Source organism: Cicer arietinum, chromosome 3 (assembly GCF_000331145.2).
Source record: "Cicer arietinum cultivar CDC Frontier isolate Library 1 chromosome 3, Cicar.CDCFrontier_v2.0, whole genome shotgun sequence".
Lineage (NCBI taxonomy): Eukaryota > Viridiplantae > Streptophyta > Magnoliopsida > Fabales > Fabaceae > Cicer > Cicer arietinum.
The window spans coordinates 635,489-648,573 of record NC_021162.2 but is presented as its reverse complement, the minus strand read 5'-3'; the positions used below and the strand labels follow the sequence as shown (position 1 = coordinate 648,573).

The 13,085-nt window shown below is 29.0% G+C and overlaps 1 pseudogene; it reads left to right on the top strand.

The window, feature by feature from the left end:
* The first annotated feature begins 519 nt into the window (after positions 1-519).
* On the top strand, positions 520-3,402 carry LOC101488934 (vacuolar-processing enzyme alpha-isozyme-like; annotated as a pseudogene).
* Positions 3,403-13,085: the final 9,683 nt, after the last annotated feature.

Here is a 13,085-nt window from a genome sequence, read left to right as displayed (position 1 = left end):
CGTTGTTTTTTAATATTTATTAATGTCAAATATTTATTCTATATTTTTTTATATATCAATAGAAAATATTTGTCTCATATATATATATATATATATATCATTTAAAAAAATTTGTCTTGTATTTTTTTTATTTTATGTATTACTTATAAAAATTTATGAATGAACAAATGAAACCTCTCATCAACTCACCTCATTCCCTTTTTCCACTTTCCATCCAAAAAACAAATTTTGACCCAACTTTATTAAGATAGTAACAATGATTATTTTTAAGTATTCAAAATTAGAAAATAGTAAAAATAACAATTTAGGAAAATTTGAATTTGGAAAAAAAGGTATAATATTGATTCTGAAAATATTAGTACTATATATGACTGATGTTGAATTAAATAATATATCAAACCCTGAAAACTCATCAATAAAAAATATATTGATTATTAATTTATACAAATTTAAAGGATGCAAATTAGTATATATATCCCTATTTTCGTTAAAGTAAAGCATATTTTCACAAATATAAAAATGAATGGAAGTATGAACTATTGGGTTTTTCTAATTGTGATAGTGTGGATGAGTGTGATGGTGGGAAAATCAAAGGGTGTGCGATCTATAAATAATAAAATGTCACAATTTGTAGATACAAAAGTTGAAGGGACAAAATGGGGTTTATTAGTTGCTGGTTCTAAAGGTTATGGGAATTATAGGCATCAAGCTAATGTTTGTCATGCATACCAAGTATTAGCAGAGGGTGGTCTTAAAGATGAAAATATCATTGTTATGATGTATGATGATATTGCCAACAATGAAGAAAACCCAATGCCTGGAATTATATATAATAATCCTAATGGACCAGATGTTTATAGTGGTGTTCTTAAGGTATATATCTCAATTTCTTCGAATTAAATTATCTTTTATTTGTTTATTTATTTATTCATAGTAATTATGTTGTTATCAATTGGATTTTAAATTAAGAAAATCATTATCACCTATTTTGTTTTTAAAAAGAATTTACATATTTAATCAAATTTATATATTTGTTACATTTATATTGCACAAAAGTTTATAGAGTTATTTTTCAGGATTATACAGGAGCGGATGTCAATCTAAATAACTTTTATGGTGTGCTTAGTGGAAACAAAAGTGCTATAAAAGGAGGTAGTGGTAAGGTGTTGAATACAAGTCCAAATGCATATCATTTTCATTTACATAGCTACCCATGGTAATGCAGGTTTACTCGGTTAGTTCACTGCCTTTGTTGACTTTTTTTATATATATAATTTGTACTTCATATTTATATGAGAAATTTCATATATTTTTCTGAAAAAATATTATTATTTGATCAGAACTGACGGATGGCAGCAAAATATGGGCCGACGAGTTTGTTGATGCATTGAAGAAAAAATATGATGCTAAATCTTACCAAAAAATGGTGAGTTTTCTTTAATATTTTGTATAATACTAAAAGAAACAATTTTAATGTTTTGAGATCATTAAGCTTGTTAATGTATTGATTTATTTATTTTTAATGAAAAAAGGTGATATACTTAGAAGCATGTAGTTCTGGAAGCATGTTTGAAGGACTTCTTCCAATTAATATAAGTATTTATGCAACCACATCTAGCAATGCAAATGCAAGTGAGAGTAGTTATGCATGTTATTGTCCCTTAATAGACCCTCCATCAAAGTATACTACTTGTTTGGGAGATTGGTACAGCGTTTCATGGTTGGAAGATAGGTAAGATTCAATTATGTTTAAATAGTCTATTGCTTGTTTTAGTTTTGTTATTGCTTCACTACTATTTTAATATATAAAAATGATATATATATATATAGTTGTTACATGTATGGTGTAGTTGTAGCAACCGTTAGGTCTAGAGAGAAAATTGTTTTCTCTTCAAATTTAATGGTGATCATAGAGCTTCTACACCATATACTAATTGTAGGTGATCTAAATCTTATTTGAACTCCGGATATTTATGTAAAATTTATTACTCTTCCCTTTATTTCTCTTTTCAATTTGAATTTCAAATTTTAAAAACACTACTTTTCAATTATTATTACCATTAAATACCTCTTTACAATACCACATATATTTGATATTAAATATTGTATTTTTATTCTTGGAACAGTGACAAATATAATAGGACGAAAGAAAGTTTATACGATCAATATGATATAGTAAGTCATTTATTCAACTTTATCATTCTCTCAGTACATTCACATGTGTGTAAATATTGTATACAAATAATATCGATTCAATATTATATTCTTGTAACAATGCCCAGGTTCGCAATATAGTAGCAAATATTAATCCAAAAGAATACCGGGCCCATGTGATGGAATATGGAGATTTATTTTTAAGCAATGATTTCCTAGTTACGTATATTGGTGCTAGCAAATTTGAAGTTAACGACAACTACAATTTCAATAGAATTGCAAGTCATCAGTATTCATACGAACAATTCAATATGACAACAAGATTTGTTACTCAGGAAGATGCTTATTTACATCATTTGAGGCTAAAGGTTATTCTCATTTCGGTATCTTATTATGCATATGTCTATTATAGGTTCCAACACAATAAAAATTTAATTAAATTTAATCTTTTTTTTCCTCTATTTTTCTCATGAGATTTAATTCTATACACTATCTGTTAATTTTTTTTTTACACTCCAATCCAATCAAATCACATCATAATATCATTTTATTATATTATTTTCTAAGATATCTTCTCAAAGATCTACATAGTGAGATGACATTGGATTTCATGTGTAAATAACTATTGTAGCTTATACAAATTAAATTATTTTTCTATTAATGTGATTTGATCATAAAATATATTGATTTAAGAGGACAATTTTTTCTAAATAATTTAGTTAAACAAGGCACGAGATGGTTCCAAGAATATGTCAAAAATTCAAAAAGAGTTAGATGTTGAAATTGCTCATAGAAAACATGTTGATCACACTGTCAATCTTATAAAAGACATTTTATTTGGAGAAGAGACAAGCCTCACAAAGATGGAACATGTTCGTTCAGCCGGTCAACCTCTTGTTGATGATTGGAATTGTCTTAAAATTACTGGTAAGCAACATAGCATATAATATGGTTGCTAATTTTTACCAATTTCTTTAATTATTTTTGAAGAAAATTTTAGGTAGCCATTGAATGCATGTCATATTTCTTTGACACCGACTCTATTTGTATTATGTTACATACTAATTTATAATGTTTGTCCTTAATTTTGCACAGATGAAAATTTATGAAGATCTTTGTGGTAATTTGTCAACATATGGAATGAAATATTCAAGAGTTTTTGCTAACATGTGCAACATTGACATATCTGAGAAGCAAATGATTGCAGCAACATCTCAAGCTTGTCCAAAGAAAAACATTTTTTCATAAATTTCCACTTCAAGTATAATGAAAATTATATATTGAATTTAATATAATATTTAGAAGTGGTTTTGTGCTTGGCTAGCCAATTGGATTATTCATTTGTGTTTGAACTAAGCATTAGACTATTATTGCAAAATAACACATATTAATATAAAAAAGAAATTGATCTCTTCTGTTTATATACTAATATGATTTTCCCTTCCTTGTTTGTATGGTTTTTTGTTTAGAGTGTGTGACCTAATTGTTTTTTAATTCATCTTTGTGATTCTTATATGTCATTTATAATTTTCATCTCTTATTTGTGTTCAAAATAAATGTCCAAAATATCTTTAGAATATTTTATTTAGATTTAAATATGTTTGAGATTTAGAATGAGATATCATTAGGATATATAAGTTTTATTTTATTTTAGATTATTTTTAGGATTTGTTCGTTATATAATAAGTTAGTAGGATATCATATAAAAATATATTTTATAAATTACAATTTAGCTATTTTTTAGAGTGGTGAATAAAAATTTAGAAGAAGAAATATCAGACAAAAAAAAAGACTTCTCCATATAAAATATGTCACATATAATTTCGCTTCAACAAATAAAAACAAAAAATCTCTATCAGTGGTAACAAGAGCTAAAGTTCATACTTGAAAATGTGAAGAAGATGAAGTTGAAGAAAAAGAAAAAGAAGAAACCAAAGAGAAACAAAATTCAATTTGTTTAAAAACGAATAATTGATCTTCATGTATTACATGACAATAGATAACCAAAAACTGATCTACATGAGAATATATAACCATAACCAAAAATTGATCTTCATGTGCCACATGAGGATAGATAACCCCAACCAATGTTACATCTTTATGTGTTATATAAAATATGCTCATGTATTACATGATGATGTAGAGTTATAACCAAAGACTACTTATTTATGTGTTTCGTGAAGATGTAGGACTAAAAAACAACCTACATATTATTGTGTTACATGAACCATCAAAATATTTAATCTTGGAGGAGAATGAAGACGTATGAGGAAAAAATCACATGACCAAGAAGCTGAAGATGCAAACACATTCAAGAAAGATATTGATACAACCAACATAAGAGAAAGAAATCAAACGTTAAAAAGAAGAAAGTTAATTTTTAACTTGAGATTTGTTGTGAAAATTATTTGTGCAAGTATATATAGCAAAAATAAGTAGTATAGTTAAAGGTCGTTCCCACGAGGTTGCTTAATTTACTAATTTCAATAATTTTCTAGACTAATAACTTGTTTGTTTTTAAAAGATAAAATATTATCAAGGATTTTCCAAATATGAACAGAGTGATCTCAAGGATTTTCCAAATATTATTATGGTTTTTAAATGAATTAATGTCATTCATGTTTTTTGTTTTCGTCCAATCATGCTACAGTTTAAAGTTTCTCTTTTTTTTGTGGACGTATATACTATTTCTAGTTATTTAATGTCAACACATTGTCCAAGCATCTTGACACAATCCATATTAAACAAGCAAATCCATTTTCCTTTTTCAAAGTTCAAAAACTAATAATAAATTTAAGATGATCAAATTCAAATTTAAAGACGACATTAAATCAGATTGCATAATAATGCAAATATACTAGAAACATATTAAACAACAAACATCATTCACTACTTCATTAATCCTTAAACACAATCTTTATACAACAACTATGGCAGCTTAAATAATTACAGAGATAAGAAATCAAAGATAAAAACACAACCTTTATGTGACAACTATAGTAGCTTCTACTTCAACTTGGTTGCAAGTTTCCTTCCTACAACAAAAATCATTCATACAAAATCTTCAATAGTGGATGATGGTAGCAAAATATAAATGGTTAGGGTTCTGAATTTAGGTCTAATTTGCTCTATCCTATATTTAATGTTCGTCTCCCTTATATAGGACAATTGGCTTTCTGTCTTCTTTGTACCTATACTTTTTTCCAATAGCTCACAAGTTATTTTTTTGGCCCAGAAAAGCAAAAGTGGTTCAGGCTCCTTTAGGCACCTCCTAATATTGGGCTATCCCTTAATTTTTGAATGAATACTGAATTCATTTGGTACCCGAAAAATTTGTATGCTTTGTTGCTCACAATTTGTTGTGCATCTTGCTATAGTAATTTCTTGTAGCATTTTGATTATGTGACCCTTTCTCAATTCTTTTACCTACAAAATTACACACCAAGCTTCAATTTTCCTAAAAGACAAAAAGTAAATGACATCAGAATTAAAAAAAAAAACTTAAATCCTAAATTTAAAGCTAAAATTATAATAATTTTTACTCAAAAGACATATAAATTCTAATTCTAATTTGGTGGATAACTCTTATTTCTAAGAGTTACCAAGATTCAAATTGGATGCACTAAAGGTATTCAGTCAAGGATGAATGTTGAGAATAAATGAATAAATATTTTTAGAAGATTTTATTTAGAAATAAATGGATTTAAGATTTAGAATAAGATATCACTGGAATATATATTTTATATTTCTCTTTAGAAAACGTTTAGGAATATGTTTAGAAATAAGTTAGTAGGATATGATATAGAAATATATTTTTATATTAAAATTTAGTTTTATTTATATTGCGATGAATACAAATTTAAAACATGAGATTTTACATAAAAAGAAAATACTTCTTCATACAAAATATATCACATATGATCCCGCTTCCGCAAATACAGATAAAAAAACCATCAATTTGACATCATAATGAAAATTATAAATTTCATGGCATTTTGGTGAGGATGGATTGATAAGGAATTTATTACTTGTTTCGTAATTAATGTTTATATAAGAAATGATTATGAGTTGAATGATGTTTCTACCCATTTGCGAATATGAATATTTTATTTCCTTTGAGATTTTTTTAGAGGTTATCGTAGAACGAGTTCCTTAGACCTATCTCTTTCATGTCAAAAAACACTATAAGATTATCATGTATGGAATTGGATGTAAATTTAGAATTTTTAAACTAGTCTATTACATATTGAAAAATTTGTTATAATAGATTATGTGATTGTTAATAGAATAGATATAAGTAAGTAACGAAGGATCATGACACATACATTGATTAAGTGAGGATTGCATGCTGACTTGAATTGTAAAGAGTATTGCATAAATGTCCTTAATTAATGGACACGTGGACTTGAAGTATTCATCGTGCATATTCTTATACTCTAGTAAATTATATTCTAAGTATGATAAATAATAGTGATTTTTTAGAATTGATACAATGAACTAGTATTCACATTCCTTCGAGATTTATAACCCATATATTCTCCTTATACAACTAGATTCTAAATTCGAGGATTCCATAAAAGTCCATGGGAGTTAAACTATTAGACTCAACATCTCAATATTTTAAAGCGCTACTACCAATTGTTTATAGATGTCTATTCAAGTTTATTGAATAAAAGTTCTATTAACCAGAGTACGCTATTAAAGCTTTATAAATACTAAATGCAGAGTCTTATAGGAACTTATGTAGAAATTTAAGATGTAACACATGTGCGTCATCATTCCTACTTGTTTCATATAAATAATATATTGTGATGCAGTTTAGCTTTTATAAAGTATGTCAATATGGTTGTGGTTTATAATACAAAAATATGAATGTGATATTTTGTATGTGTATATTTTCTAATGTATGAGATTCAAGGGTTGTACTACTTACTAGTTAGATTAAAAATGCACAAAAACGAGATTATGTAATATATTTTAACTTTGATACTCATTAATTAGATTATATTAATTGATCAATTGTTAAAGTGTTTGTCATGCATAATAATGATATGTATACTTTATGAACTATTGTTTGATATTAATTTGATCATGAAACGATAAGTTCCAAAATAACAACTCTATAACGAAAAATATATTGACTACTTTTACTATAGTCGGTTTAATTCAAAAGGTTTTAATACACTAACTCAAATACCATAAATTACAAAGCAGTTGATCCTCCAAGCCAACATTTCAAATAGTCTGATAACTTCAGACTTTTGATGAACTAACCACGTCGACTCTACAAGTCAAGTCTACTCCTAACAACTTGACAACTCCAGATTGAAAAAGGAACTAACCACCTTTACCCTACAAGCCAAATCTTCTTCTAACAACCTGACAACCCTAAATTAAAGAAGGTACTAAACTACTATCATGTTGGATACAAAAGATTGAAACTTTAAGTGTTTGCTTCTAACAAAGCTAATAATAATAATAATAATAATAATAATAATAATAATAATAATAATAATAATAATAATAATAATAATAATAATAACTCTCACACTCTAAGAAAATAACATTCAGAAAATATTTCTAACCTTAACAAGTGTTGCTCTCTTTGAAATCCATGATGAATTTAAAATTTTGAGCCTACGAGTTCTTCTACTCTTTTCTAATTTTCGATGATCTTCTTCTTCAGCCTTGAGTATCTATTTATTGATAAATTTAAGGCTTTAATTTAGTCATTGTTTAATTATGAATTGTATCTTCATTCCTAGCTTGGTCAACAATGATCTAATTCAAAAAAAAATTTGAACACGACGTTTTTTTATAATATGTTCATTAGCATATTCTTTATTTCTGAATCCAATCTGAACATTTCTTCTAAATTGATTCTTCACGTATTTTTTCATATTGAGTTTGAAAATTCTTCATATTGATTATGTTCATATTTTATTGTAGATAAACCTTGATCAAATCTTCTTCAAACCTTAACGATATCTTCTTTTCAACTTGGTCAAAGATTTTTTTCAATTATAAATCTGAATCAAATCTTATTTTAGATTTACATCAATTATAAATTTGAATCAAGTCTTATTTTAGATTTTTTTCAATTATAAATCTGAATCAAATTTTATTTTTGATTTTCTTCAATTAAAAATTTGAAGTCAAATATATTGTTCTCATAAAACACTTTTGTTAACATCAAAACTCAAAGTATAAAACAAACTTGGTTCCAACAGAACGTGACAATGTGAGTAAATAGGTTGTAAAATGTCAACCTTTTAGCTCAGATGTAGAGCTTTCTGCAAAAGGTTGCAGCAACAATGTACTTACGTCATTTCTTACAAGTCATCGATCTGGAGATCAATCTAATCATCAATTTGAAAGATATTTTCTTCATTTGAACCTTCAGCTCGAGTTCAGGCTTGACCACTGATTTGACCAAGCTTTATACTCTTTAACTTGTGGTTGAACTATGGAAACTGATATGTCTTAACTTTGTATTTAATAGGTAATATCCAGAATGTTCTTTTGATCAATGTTCAGTTCATTTTGACATGTAGGACATGATGTTCTTGATTTCTTTCAAAAATAGGTCATTGATTTTTGCATGAATATATTTGATCACCTTTCTTGAAAAAATCACCCAAAATGACAAGTTGAATGTCAATATAATCATAATCATAATTAGTGATTAATTAACTGTTTGTTTATCTTGAAAACATTTGACTTGGGAATTTGCCTCAAGGTGCAAACACGAGAAGGGAGATTGAATTGCATTTGACTAAGTTGGATTCTTTTCGCTAATTTATTTAGAACTAGTTCGAGTTAAGTGATTAGAGATAGAAGTGAAACAAGAATTGTAGAATTAAAGTGACACAAGACTTTATCCTGGTCACCACCAACTTGATAGCTAGATTCAGTCCCTTCACTCAGAACAATTTAATCGACTAATTCAAAACTCTAATAACACAACACCTTACCCTACAAGGCAATCTTATGAAAACAATCTGACACCTACATACTTTTTGAGGAACGTAAACACATTAACTCCCCAAGCCAAGTCTTCTCAATACAACATGAAAACTTACATATTGCTTGGGGAACACAAAAGCCATTATCGAGCTCGGTTACAAGAATGGGGAACAAATTGATTTGCTTATAATAAGCTGATTGTAATAATGACTCTCAAACTAGAAAATATTTATAAAATATTTCTTCAAATATTGACCATGTCTTCTTTTAAACTTTGTCAAAAAATTTATTTGACTATAAATATGAATCAAATCTTACTTTATATTTTCTTTCAAATTAAATAAGTAAAATACAAATTACAACCTTTATTCCCGGTATCACCAATCAGAGCGGGGTTCCTCCCAAACTTGTAACAACTACCATTTTGCAAATGTAGGGCCAAGTTAGTCAAACACAAACAATGAAGGAGGTGAGTTTCGAAATCATGTTGGTAGTAAAATACAAGTAATAAGAACACACAAACAATCATAATAGAACATTATCATTATACAAACATTACTCAAGAAATATATCGCATTAAAAAGTCAAAATCACTCCAAGAAAATCAATACTTTTCACTATAACATCAAATCGTCTAAAAGAAATCATTATCGCACACGATACATATTAATCACCACAAAACAATCACACAAAAAATGCAATGTTTTGCATGAGCTTAGACTCTACTGCACAATGTGGTACCATTCTAACTCTGAAGTACTTGGTTACGAGGCTTGATACTATGCCACCATCCTGGTGGATAGACAATTCAAATTGGCCTTGTCCTCACATATCCTCTTAATTCAACTCGAGACACTATACACGACAATCGAGGTAAACATGTGTTGCATGGTAGCTCCTTATATTTGGAGTGCTACCTCCAAGTCACCTAGAAATTCTCCACCCGAATACCTCAAAGGTATAACAATCTTGTCTTAAGGCTCAACAGCAGACTGCCACGATCAAGTTCATTCAGTTGTATTTCCCCAGAATCACTAGGCTTATCAGGCCCTACCTATATGATGACAAAATAATCTTCATGTCACAAATTCTAAATATTTATATTCCCCTCTCGTTGGTCTATGATACTACATTAAAATCGTCGTCTAAAACAAAAATTGGAATCACAATTATTTCACCAACTATGAGGTTACTTCAATGTTCTCATCACAAACTCACAATATCACTATCATTAATCATATCTCATCACAATACCACTGGACAATTCTTTCTTTTAGATTTGCTAGAATGTTCGCCTATTCCTTTTTGCTCTTAGTTCTTCAATGATGTATATCTTGGAAAATTTGTTTGACAAACCAAAGATAGAGTATTGGCGAGCAACAATGGATTAGCCCCCCCTCTTTCTAATGACGAAAGTCGAGCGTGCAGTAAATATCAGCCAGAACGGGTTCTTCCCTCTATGCTTGTAGGCAAAAAAGACGTCTATCGTCGTAAAATCCACAAAGTCCTTAATACTTGGAAATAAAACAATTCCATATATAATTAAGGTGAGCACATCCATTAAGGTGAGCACATCCATGAAAGTGTCCCATTTTCCACCTCTCATTAACTTTATTATTTTCTCTTCAAGATATTTTATTGGGAATCTGATCAAAGTATCTTTATTGATTCTATTATCTTCTATTTCCTTTATATGGATATCAAGTGTTTCAACAATTGTTTTTGGTGAGGGGTAGTGCTCCATGTATTGGTAAGGTTTGCTTCCCTTCATCGGATATCCCATGATTCGTTCGAACTCCTCCTACATTGTGGCCAACTGAAAGTCCTTAAAGGTGAAACACCTGAAAGAAGGGTCATAGAATTGGGCTAACGTTGTAAGGGCATCCACTTGCACATTAACTTCAAGTAAATCAAGAATTTTTCCGAATATCCCCATACAGATTGCACGTTGTACTTTTTTTCAACTTCCGAGCAAGATTCTTAAGGTTGCTTACATCTGGTTTGAGAACTCTCAACGACAAGGTCTTTCTTAATGGAGTAATGTTTGAGCCACCATTTGATCTCATGTTTCCTGCGGTTAAAGTTATTCACAACAAGCCTTAATTTTTATGATTTTGAAAATGATTTTTTCAAAAGTAACCATGATAAAAACTTGGGTATACTACAAGGTAAAAGTGAACATGACGTAGAGTAGGTTTCTCATATGTACGTTTGATTTACACAATTCTTTTTTTTTTTTTTATGTTGTGAACCTTATTATGGGTAGCTCTATAGTTCTAAATTGTTTCTTAGAGCACACAACTCAATTATAAAATATTAAACCAATTAATAGGTAAACTATTAAAATGGAAATATTATAGAAAAGGTCAACTATAGTTAAGACTTTCATGACAACCAAATATGATTTACATCTAAAAGATTTTCATTACACACTCTCTAACTTATCTTAGGTTGCACTCGGTTGGGGTATAAGGCTCACTCATAAGTGTGTGAATCGTGTTACGATGTATAAAAATGTAAATAAAATAAATCATCACAATGAAAATAAATTAACAAGATACATATAATTATATTCACAATATAACAAAATAAATAAAATAATAGAGGTAAAAAAATAAAAGAATAAATAATAAAATAATGCTACAAAACTACACCAACCTGATGATCTCCACGCGCCCCGCAAGATCCTCCTGACACAACTTTGGTCAAGTATGACTAACTACTTTCCCATCTCCAGGGTACTAACCGGTAGGATGATCCTGGTTCTTATCTGAGGGCAAAGCTCAGATTTCCACAACAATTGTAAAGGTCACCAACCGAAATTAACAAACATCACATAACAAAATTCTTATATTTTCAAATGTTCAAAAGAACCTTTCGTCTTAGCATACTCCTCGAAAGGGTTTTCATATGTCCAAAAATGCATAAACAATGTTGAAAAATGAAGTTTTGACAAACTGCATTGTCGTAGCCGAATACAATTGAGAATAGGCAGATTTTCAATTCTAAAATGGCTCTGAATCAATCAACACTTCAAACATTAATGTTGTAAACTACATGTTTTTGATGACGACAAGACCACCAACTATGGACAATGCAACAAGATCAAAAAGAAGATCAAACCATCTTGAATGAGCTTCCAAATCCAAATAATAAATGAGTAAATATAAAGGTATATGATACAAATCAATAGTTCAAATACTTGAGAACAATTCATATTTACATATGCATTTAACATGTTTTCAAAAATCAAAAACAACATTAACAAATCATTTAAAATCATATTTTTGACAATTTGCATAAGTGTATTCGAATACACCATGTTGTATTCGAATACAACTTAAGTCAGAAGCAAAACTTTAAAAGGTGTATTCGACTACACGCATCTGTAGTCGACTACAAGCTAAGTCAGTGGCCAAGTGTATTCGACTACACCCATCTGTAGTCGAATACAAGCTAAGTCAGTGGCCAAGTGTATTCGACTACACCCATCTGTAGTCGAATACAAGCTAAGTCAGTGGCCAAGTGTATTCGACTACACCCATCTGTAGTCGAATACAAGCTAAGTCAGTGGCCAAGTGTATTCGACTACACCCATCTGTAGTCGACTACATGCTAAGTCAGTAGCCAAATGTATTCGACTACACTCATATGTAGTCGAATACAAGTTAAGTCAGAGGCTAAAATACATTAATCTGTATTCGACTACACTGATGTGTATTCGAATACAAGATGTAAAATTTGAATTTTTTGAACGTTACAAAGACGTGTATTCGAATACACATATACTGTATTCGAATACACCTGGAAACGTTACAATTTTTCAGATCTGAAATGCCTCTAGAACATTGTAATTTTTCATCAAACCTCTTGGATCAATGGCCACGAATCTGAAAGGATGTTTTATGGAGTATAAATACCCCATAACTTCAGATCAAAAATTAACCATCCTTGAATTAATTCAT